This window comes from Alligator sinensis, unplaced genomic scaffold (genome assembly GCF_000455745.1).
Source record: "Alligator sinensis unplaced genomic scaffold, ASM45574v1 scaffold1338_1, whole genome shotgun sequence".
NCBI lineage: Eukaryota > Metazoa > Chordata > Crocodylia > Alligatoridae > Alligator > Alligator sinensis.
The window spans coordinates 84,276-94,735 of record NW_005842713.1 but is presented as its reverse complement, the minus strand read 5'-3'; positions in this window follow the sequence as shown (position 1 = coordinate 94,735).

Here is a 10,460-nt window from a genome sequence, read left to right as displayed (position 1 = left end):
GAAACCTGGGGGTTGGGCTAGCTTACACTGCCTTGTTTTGCAAAACAGGACAAAGGTTGCCTGATTTTTCTTCAAAGCAGCATTAATACATGCAGCTCATATCTGTGCATAGTTAGTGTTTTCACCATGTGACTCATCTTTAAAGATACTCCATAGTTGAAGGAGGGGAAGGCACAGTGTGCTGGAGATGTAATGCAAAATGGTTCTTAGAGAATGCAAGTAAACACACCACAGTCCCTGTGTAGCAGTGGAAGGTTTTGTGCCAGCTTGCTAATAGTTAGTTGAGGTCACAGTTAAAGTTGAGCATGCGCAGTTACAGTTACCAGCAGAAGCCTGGTACCTGGAACCTGACCCACTGACCTTGTTAGACAGCATCGGCATGTGCAGATAAGTCAGAGTGTTAGGTGGGAAATATATGATTGGATTCTAGGTAAAGGTGAGCTTGTGTGGCAAGTGAATGGGTCTAATAAGAGTGAGACTGATTGGTAAATGCATGATTAATGGTGATTAACAGCCCTTTACCCAGGCTTGATTGGTTGGAGAAAGTGGTATGATTTGAATGAATAAAACCTGCAGTTTGGTGCTCCTGAGGTGTTTGAATGGTTTGGGTTGTTGAGTGGTGTGTGTAAAAGTGAGAGGCTGAGCTGTCTGAAGCTATCTGAGAAAGAGAAAGCTGTGCCTGGCTGTGTTTGGTTCTGTGAGACTGTGGTATAAGTGGTCTCGCAACTCCCTATGGAGGATGAGAAGCAGCTTTGCTTAGAGGTCCAGCATCTGGTGATCTTACTGCCCCCCCAACCCGTTTGGTTCTTCTGAACTTCTTGGACTGATTAACCAATTTTGACCTTTGCATTGCTACATTGCTGTTATTCTGACCAGTTCTTTGAGTTGATTGCCGTTCATTAGTTGTTGATATCTGATAAAGTATTGCTGCATCATTGTTGTATGAGTTTCTCATTGTTTATCCACCTTGTTATTATCATCTTTTCCCTTTTATTTTTATTCCCCTGTTGTTCTTCATACATTTCTTTATATTTTCTACCCCCAATCTTGTTTCTTTGTGTTTCTAATACACCATTGAAAGTCAGGTCAGGCTCCCACCTGGCAGTGTCTAAGGGATGCCAACACTGCTGGTCAGCCTAATTTAACCTAACCCTCCTGTCCATATGGGCCAGAGACATAATTTATCTTAGCAGGATTCAAGTTTTACGATTTGGCCTGCTACACCTGTGCATCAAAGGGAATAGAGGATGTCATGGAACAGGTTCATATAGCAATTTGAGCTGCACATGAAAGCCACAACCTAGATAAATTAGAAAAAGAGTAAAAGCTTGCTCTGCTCTAAAGTTTCAGGCTAAGAAGCACTGAGTGAATAAATATAATGCCTTTCATGCAGCAGGGAAAGGAGAAAGGAAGGAATCACATCCAAAAATAAGGACATTTTTAAGGGTTATCATGCTCCTAGAAAAAATATCAGTTATGAAAGGTACACATTCAGGATAAGAGCCTAGGAGGGAAGAGAAACAGTAGAGGAGTTTGCCACAGACTTGAATCCAAAAGTCAGTGCCAATGAAGGTGAAACACTCAGAGACTCTCATAACAGACCAGATTATCCTGGGATGCAGCTGCTGTAGCCAGCATAACCTGGTTCATAATTTTTAACACAGGAAGCAGAAGCCATAATTTTATTTTACCGGAATAGCCTTTAATCACCATCAGACAACTAATCAAACTGTTGGTAGCAGAGACTAAAGCAGGGATAGATTCATTTCATTTTTTTGGGTGCATATTGGGTATTTGTACATTTTGCTTTCTTGCCAGTCATAACATGATTCAATCACACTAACACCATACAGGCTAAGATAGGAATTACAAATATAACCACATTTCAGTTAGTTAATTTCTACTGGCGGTGTCTACATGAGACACTGACTGCGCCATAGCCCAATACTACTGAGCAGTAGCGCTGTGTAACAACAACCGTGATGTGACACCACTGCACAGTAGTATTAGGCTACTGCACAGTAGTATCACAAGGTGTTTGTCACCTTTTTGGTGCAATAACGACTGTACAGTCAATGTCTCGTGTGGACACGGCCACTGTCAACTTGATTTCTACCATGTTACATGTAATCCTTTAAAATAAGCACGTTGCAATGCTGTCTTGCTCGGTACAAAGGTCTTTGTTTGTTCTGCTCACTCAGTTCAGTCGGGTAACTCTTAGTACTGGAAGGGGAATTTAGGAGTTAATCCTAGTCATTCTACTGAAGCCTGAGCCTCTGGTGCAGCTTGAGATTTCATACTCAAGTAAATCCATTTGTTGCACTAAAAAGTGCAAAGAAAGCAGGAAAGGCCTGCTACACTAGTAAGTGTAAAAACTGACTGCACAGGTGAAAGGAGATCTTCTGAAGTACCATTCAGTGACAGTCCTAAACCTCAGAAGACTGGTTAATTAAAATGCCACTGTAACAGCTGCCCTCAGAATGAAAATTAAAAATATCATTTGTAAGATGATAAGGAAGGGCACCGAATTGGTCTGTAATCCAAGTCCATAGAGTTGACAGGGTCTCAAAATAACCTAGGGTAGACTAACATATGAAAAATACAATTGTCTTTTAAAAGCAAAGTTCAAGAATATAAATCATGCTTAAGGCCTGGGAATCATCAAGCATCTGGCTACTGTTATGCGAACTTTGATGAGGTGCTCAGTGATGCTTGCATCACTTATGCTCCTTAAGCCCACAGATGAACTAGTGGCTGTGATTGACAGGGTGACAGATGGACAGAAGGATAGACCTGAGGGATCAGAGGAAGCAGCTACTTGACTGCCTACTGGAGCAACCTTCAAGGTATTCATCTCTCACAGTTTCCTCAGAGGATTTCTAGAGGAATTTCTCAGCAGTCATAGTGATGATGGGGCTGCAACTTATATAGTCAGCATTTTAAAAATATTTATATTGTTGTGCGGGCCGGGAGCGGTTCGAGGCTTTTGGGGGCGCGCGGCGGGCTGTGGCCGGGAGCCCGCAACGGTAGGGCGGGGACTCTGGCACAACGGACTAGAATTAGGCACGGACTCGTAGCAGTTAATTAAAGATTGTTTTACTTACACCGTAGGTGGTCGCGGTGCAGGCAGGAAAAACTTTCTTGAGTTGCAGTTACAGACAAACACAAGTGGAGTTTGCTAGGCTCCACCGAAGACACACGCACGGAGTTTGCTAGGCTCCGCAAAACAAACACGACAGAGCTCTGGATACCCTTGAAAAACCGTAGATACGTCTTAAGAATTTAACGAACGAGACGGGAAGAGGTTGGTGGTTGATCAGGCCGCCAAACTCCTCTGAGACACACACAAAGTTTCTATTACTCTGCCGCGTGCTCAGAGTCCCCACGAGATGGTTGTGGAGTCCTCTACAACTTGGGCGGAAACTGCTCGAACCTCTTATATGACTAGCAAGCCAATCGCTAGCCGCCACGTGGGAATAATTTAGAAACAGCCAATAGTGGGAAACAAATTTACATACGGGTGGCGGGAACTCCTTTGCACTGGGGTTTTCTCTCTGCAGCTGAGAATTGCACCGTGCAAAAAAAGCTCCATGTGGCGGGAAATAATTCTGCAGTGCCAAAGCGCGCACACAATCATCGGGTCATGACAATTGTAAGAGACCTAGGCCTCTCTTCTCGCGGCTCTTTCTCGGGTGGAGAAGCAGCAGGAGGTTCCGGTGGACCACGTGACTTCAACCCGGTCCAGACTCAGGGGAGATTTCATATACTGGGAGGTCTCCCAGTTGTTGTACCACTGTATAGGGTTCAGCCCGCCACCGATCAGTGATTTTATGTCTCCCAGTTAGCCCCAGGTTTCGCAGCAGCACCCTGGTCCCCTTCTTGTAACCCTTGCTCACGCACTTGAGCATCATAAAGCCACTTATGGCATTGCTGGTTTTTTCCAGCAGTTTCGGCTGCCAGTCAGTATGCAGGACGGAAATGGTCCCGAAGCTGTTGTGCATATTGAACATGAGTCAAATGTTGTTGGTAGACTCGTTCTACCCCAAAGCACAAATCTATGTGTAACCAGGGCTCCCTCCCGAACACAAATAAATACGGACTGACCCCCGTTGCATCATTCCTATTGGAGTTGTCGGCATGCACCAGGTATGTGATATGCTGGCTCCATGCAGCCTTCTGTTCCTGCTGGAGGGTACCCAGCATGTTCAAGAGAGTGCGATTGAAGCGCTCAGGTTGGGGATCCCCTTGGGGGTGGTAGGGTATAGTCCTTGATTTTTGTATGCCAGCCACTGTCAGTACTTCACGCAACAACTGGCTCTCAAAATCTTGCCCCTGATTGGAGTGGATTCTTGCGGGCAGCCCAAACACAGAGAAGTACTTTTCCCGCAGTACTTCAGCAACCGTTCTATCTCGTGTAGAGAAGGCCTGTGCATATCAGGTGAAGCGGTCCATCACAACCAGCACATTCCCCTTTTGGTGCCCCTCCCCTTAAATGGCTAGGAAATCCGTGCACACGAGCTCCATGGGTTTTGAACTCTGGATGGTGTGTAGATTGGCTGTTTGAGCAGGCAGGGTCTTCCTCCGCACACAGCGATCACAGTTTGAGCATTTAGTCCTTACATCTTCAGCCATTTTGGGCCAAAAGAACTACTCACAGGCTAGCGTCAGGGTCCACCCCCATTTGCCCAAAGTCATCATGCAAGGCACATAACGCAAGGGCCTTATACTTCTGAGGGAGGACCAGCTGCCAATATTTCCGTCCTTCTCGGTCCTGCACCTCCCGATGCAGCACTCCATCAAACAAGTGAAGCCGATCTCCTGTTGGAAGGCCACTCTCTCAGCAGGAGGTCGGCTGCTAGGGTAGCATTATTAAGGGTCACAGGGTGGGTATTCCCTGATCTCTGGGCATGCAGCACCTCTTGCACATCTGGGTCCTATTCTTGCACTGTCCACCATTCTGTGGCTGTGATCTGGGGCAACAAAGAGGAAGTCAGCATGGTATACTGAACCCAAGCCTGTGGGAACCCCTCAGGGGGCAACCCCAACCCCTCAGCCATGCAAACAGTACTTTTCCTCATCCCCACAGGGTCTTGTATCTGCAGGCCGCAAATGGTCTTCACTGTCTCGGGGCTCCAAACGCTCCCGGGGTTGCTGGGGAGTTGTCGAGACAGGGCATCAGCATCCACGTTCTTTCGTCCTGCTTGATAGTGCAGGCTGAAGGTGTATTTGGCTAGTGCTGCGATCCAATGTTGGCCAGTCGCATCCAACTTAGCACTGGTGAGCACATAGGTAAGGGGATTATTGTCTGTCCACACCTGGAAGGTAGTCCCATACAGATAGTCCTGGAATTTCTCAGTGACGGCCCACTTGAGGGCCAGGAATTCAAGCTTATGTACCGGGTAGCTCGTCTCGCTGGGTAACAATCCCCTGCTGGCAAAAGCCACTGGTCGCCAGTGTCCATCATGTTCCTGGTACAGTACAGGCCCCAGTCCTGACAGGCTAGCATCCGTGTGCAAAATAAAAGGGCGGTTGGGATCAGCATATGCCAGCACAGGTGCCTGAGTCAACTGCCAGATCCCCTCCTGGAAGGCATCTTCACACCGTGAGTCCCACCACGGACCAAAAGGCTCTATGGGGCTTCATGTCCCAGGAAGCCCATTTAAGCCATTGTTTCGCCCTTCTTGCGGGGTGACCTTCTCACCTGGTGTCCGATGGAAGGCATCTTCACACCGTGAGTCCCACCACGGACCAAAAGGCTCTATGGGGCTTCATGTCCCAGGAAGCCCATTTAAGCCATTGTTTCGCCCTTCTTGCGGGGTGACCTTCTCACCTGGTGTCCGAGAGTCAGGGCATTTAAAGGTCCAGTTATTGTAGCATAGTCTTTAACGAATCGCTGATAGAAACCCACAAATCCCAGGAACCTTTTCAATTCCCTAAAGTTCTTGGGTTGAGGCCAGGTGGTCACAGCACTTACTTTCTCTGGATCAGTGCTGACCCCTTCCTGTGATACAATATGTCCTACGTACTTCACAGAGGCCTGGCAGAACTTACATTTATCAATGACCAACTTAAGTCCAGTGGTTTCTAGCTGATCGAGTACCTGGAGTAGCCATTCTTCATGTTCCTCCAGGGGCTTTCCAAAAACAATAATATCATCTAAATAAACCAGTACTTGGGTCATATGCATATCCCCAACCACCTTCTCCATTAGTCGCTGGCAGGTGGCGGGAGCCCCAGATATCCCTTGGGGCATTCGCTCAAACTGATAGAATCCCAAGGGGAAAATAAAAGCAGTCTTCTCTTTGTTCTCTTCCCGCAGAAGTATCTGGTAGTAGCCGCTGAAGAGGTCGAGTACCAAAAACCCTACTAAAGGGTACTCCCTACTAAACAGTCCAAAGCCTCCTGCACCCGCAGGACAGTGTATTGATCAGTGATGGTCCGGGCGCTCAAAGTCCGGTAATCAATACACATATGGAGTTGGCCTTTCTTCTTCTGCACAATCACAATGGGAGAGGCATAAGGGCTCTTAGATTCTGTGATGATGCGGTGGTCCATGAGCTCCTGCAGATGACATCTTACTTCCCCCATCTCAGCGAGGGGAATGCGCTGAGACCTTTCGCTAAAGGGTCGTGGGTTGCTCAGACGAATGTGATGCTCCACCCCCTTAGCCTCCCCCACATCCCAATCATGCAGGGAGAAAACACGGGCTCAAGCCCCGAGCTTGTCCCTGAGCTGAGCTTTACAGGCTTCAGGCACTGGGAAGTTCCCGAAAAAGAACCTCGAAGGGTCAATTGGAGGGGGGTTTCCCTCCTGCTCAGGGCTCACCACTTCAGCTTCCTTTATCAAGGCCACCTTGTGTCCAGAGTGGACCACAATATCTTTCAAGGTTGGGTTAACCACTATCACTGTAACCGTGTCTTGGTTGAGCCCTTTTGTCTCGATCACACCATCAGGGGCCCTGAGCACACCGGGTCTCTCTCCGCCAAGGGCGGGTCTCCACCACCAGCAGCTTATTTTTTTCATCCCTCTCAATCCAATTGCAAAGCACATTGGCCCTGTGCAGAGACTAGCTGGGGCTTTGCTCCAGAGAAGTGCAGGGTCCCCACAACCTCAGGGTGACCCCACATCTCTCTATGCTCCCATTGGTCATACGCCTCTGAGCACAAGGCATGCATCGTTAACTGTTGTTGGTAATCTGGGCCAGCCTGTTGTTTACAGTAGAGAACCAGAACCTGGAAAAGGCTGGGGTGGTCCCTACAATGAGAGTGGCCCCTTTCATCCACCCCGGATCAGGGCACACTAGAGCAATGGTTGACACTTCTTCCTCCATCCCAGCTATTTCAGCAGGGAATTTTAGCCTCACATTCACATAACCCCTGTAAGGATACTGTTCCTGGCTTAAGCCACAAAGTCCCAGCCCCATAAGGGGAAGCAAAGGCAAGTGTCTCAGATGTTCCTCATAGAAGGATTCAAATAGGATGGTAACCTGGGACCAGCTGTCTAGAATGGCCCAGTATGGGCAACCATTCACCATCACAGGGACCTCTGCACGGGGTCCCACTAGCCCCTTTGGCAGTGAATTTACTGAGGGTAATGTGCGGGAGTCTGTCTGGGTCCGGAGTGGAGCCGACTCCATTGCTCTGCCCCTTCCCTGTTTCCCGCTGCCCACTACCCTTTTAACCTTTCAAATACCAATCCAGGGTTCTCAGGCTGAGTGCACTCCCGAGCCATGTGCCCTGGCTCCCCACATCTATAGCAGAACCCCAGGGCCCTAGAGTGGGTATGGGGCCTCCCGAGGCACGAGGACGGGGCGAGGGCTGACCCCTGGGGGAGGGGGGGGGGTTCTGGGCTGGGCAGCTGCTAGTGCTGGAGCCACAGGCTCCTCCTCCACTCCCAAAAAGGTGTCCTCATGGGGAGCCACAGTTAGCACCCGACCCATGGGTCCTCTCCAGGAGGAAACATCCCTGGGACCCACACAGTCTCTTGGAGTCTGGATATCTCTTCCTCTTCATGAATCTCTTGGAGGAGGTGACTGAAGTCAGGTGGGATGCTCCTGCTCCCCACTAAGCTGAGGTTCCAGAGTAAATCCAAGCTATACCATGCCCCAATACGAATTTGCCAGAGCCGTATCTGATTGGAGTCAGTGACACTAAGTGCTCCTTGGGTCACCAGGCATTGTAGCACCAGCTCTAAGCAAAGGACATACACTGAAAGAGTCTTGCCCTTGCACTGGAAAGTTCCCAGCAATTCATAGTACGCCCCCCCCCCCCCCCCCTGTGGGTTGGCCAAAAGCATCCTGAAGGACCTGCATTCATTGCTGGGTGGTGATAGCAGGGTTCTGGAGTTTAGCAGTCCTCACAACCCCAAAGGCATGCTCCCTCAGGACCTCCAGCAGATGGCGTTACTTATCCTCATCAGGTATTTGCCAAGTCAGTAAAATCTCTTGAATATGGGAGAGCCAAGGGTCAAATCCTTCCTCCCCTGCAGGGACTGGAAGGGTTCTGAGAAACTCCGGCATCTCTTATGGGCCACCTGGTCACTGGAGGAACATGTCATCTCCCGCAGAATCTGCTGGAAAACCTTCACCCATTCCAGGGTAGCTTCAGTACCAGATGTTTGCCCCACTCCCCGCTACACAGTCCCATCACTCCCAGAGGGTACGGCAGACTGGTTGGCACTGGACATGTCTCCTGGTGGCTCTCTCTCTACAGGAGTACAGAGAGCTTGAATAATATTCTAGCACCCACTACGCGGGAATCCCAGATGAGCCCCCAAAATGTAACCTGGGTGGTACTCCAAGAGGCACCCCCTCTCCAATTGAAGGGATCAGAGCAGGTGCACAAGTGCTGTGGGAGGTGTAGGGACTCTCCTCCCCCTATAGAGCAGAGCCAGACCACCAATGGGAACTTAACCATATACCTTTTAATGAGGGAACAATACTAGGAACATGACAGGCATAAATCAGGGGGGCAACTGGACACTAAAATGCCTCAAGGGGGCAGGATTCAACAAAGGTTAGACACTTAGAATCCTTGACAAAAGACAAGGTTAACAAGGTATAAAACAGCAGAGCAAACAATACTCGTTGGTGGAATGTAAAAAGGCACAAAATACAAAATGTCAAATGACAAGGAAATATAGGGCCTAGGTACCTGGAGGGGGAGAAAGGGGGAAAACACAATGGCCCCTTTCCACTGCAAGAAGATTTGCTTCTTGTTAGCTCACTCACACCAAGTCACCCCGACTGGGACTTGAAGTCAGATCTCCCACGTGGTAGGCAAAAAACACTGCTACACCTGCTCCAAACTGCTAGGGGTCTTGACCTTCCTGGAGCCCAAGCCTCACATCGAGCTGCCTGGACTCTGATTGGAGGAGCTGGAAGCTGAGCTGGGAACCTCTCAGGTTACTGTTCAGATCCTTGCTGGAGCAAGGGAGCCTCTCCTGCTGGCTTCAGCCTCTCGTAGGTGATCTTGGAGCCCAGCAGGAAGCCTCTCCTGCATTCGCACGCTATGCTGCTGAGGGTCCAACTGCTGCCTGCTGGTCCCGCTCCTTCAGACTCTTCTAGGGCAACTGCTCCCACCCTGCTGGCTCAGCTCTTTGAAGCTCCTTCCTCATGGTCCCTCACTGGTCTCCCCTGAGTCAGCTGCGCTGTCTCTTTTATTCCCCTCCAGGTGACCCAAGAGGCCAATCAGGGGACATGGAGGGTGAGTCTCTGGGGCCTGATTGGTGAGGAAAGGGAATCCCAAGTCCTCCAATCATCTTTTGCCCTTTCAAAACCCCTGGACTAGGTCACTGCCAGTTAGCCCGTCACAATATAATCTCAGAAAATAACAAGGGTGAGCATATGAGCTACAATAAAAGTTGCAGTGTAGCCTTGTGCAGCTGAGAGGATGAGAGAGGAGTCTATACCTAACACTGTTGCACAAGGACTCCATCTGCTGTACTGCAGTTAATACATGCTGTTTTGTTTAAGATGGGCTGCCTGATTTGTTGCCTGTGACTCTGGATGCACTTTGTCCCATTATAGAGGTAAAAATCCCTCTCCAGTGTCACGACCCAGTGATTTTTTGTGCTTCGGCACTATGGAATTTCCTGGCCACATGAGAGCTCCTTTGCACAGCAGTGTGTTCTGCTGCAATTGAGAGCCTGCGTGCAGGAGAGTTCCCGCCAATTTGCAGTTTCCTTTGCAGGATGCATTTCTTCTTTGCAGCACAGAGATGCACGGTGCAAAGAGTTCCCACTATTCGGATGCAAATTTGTGCCCCGTTATTGGCCAGCGCTAAATTATTCACACGTGGCGGCTAGTAATTGGCTCGCTGGCCATTTAAAATTCTGCGCGACTTCCGCCCAAGTCAAAGAGCTTTGAGCATGCTGCAGAGTGTCTCTGAAGTTATCTGACTTGCGGCTGCCGATCGATAGACTGATCACCTATCAATCTTTCTTCCCGTCACCGAGCGCAA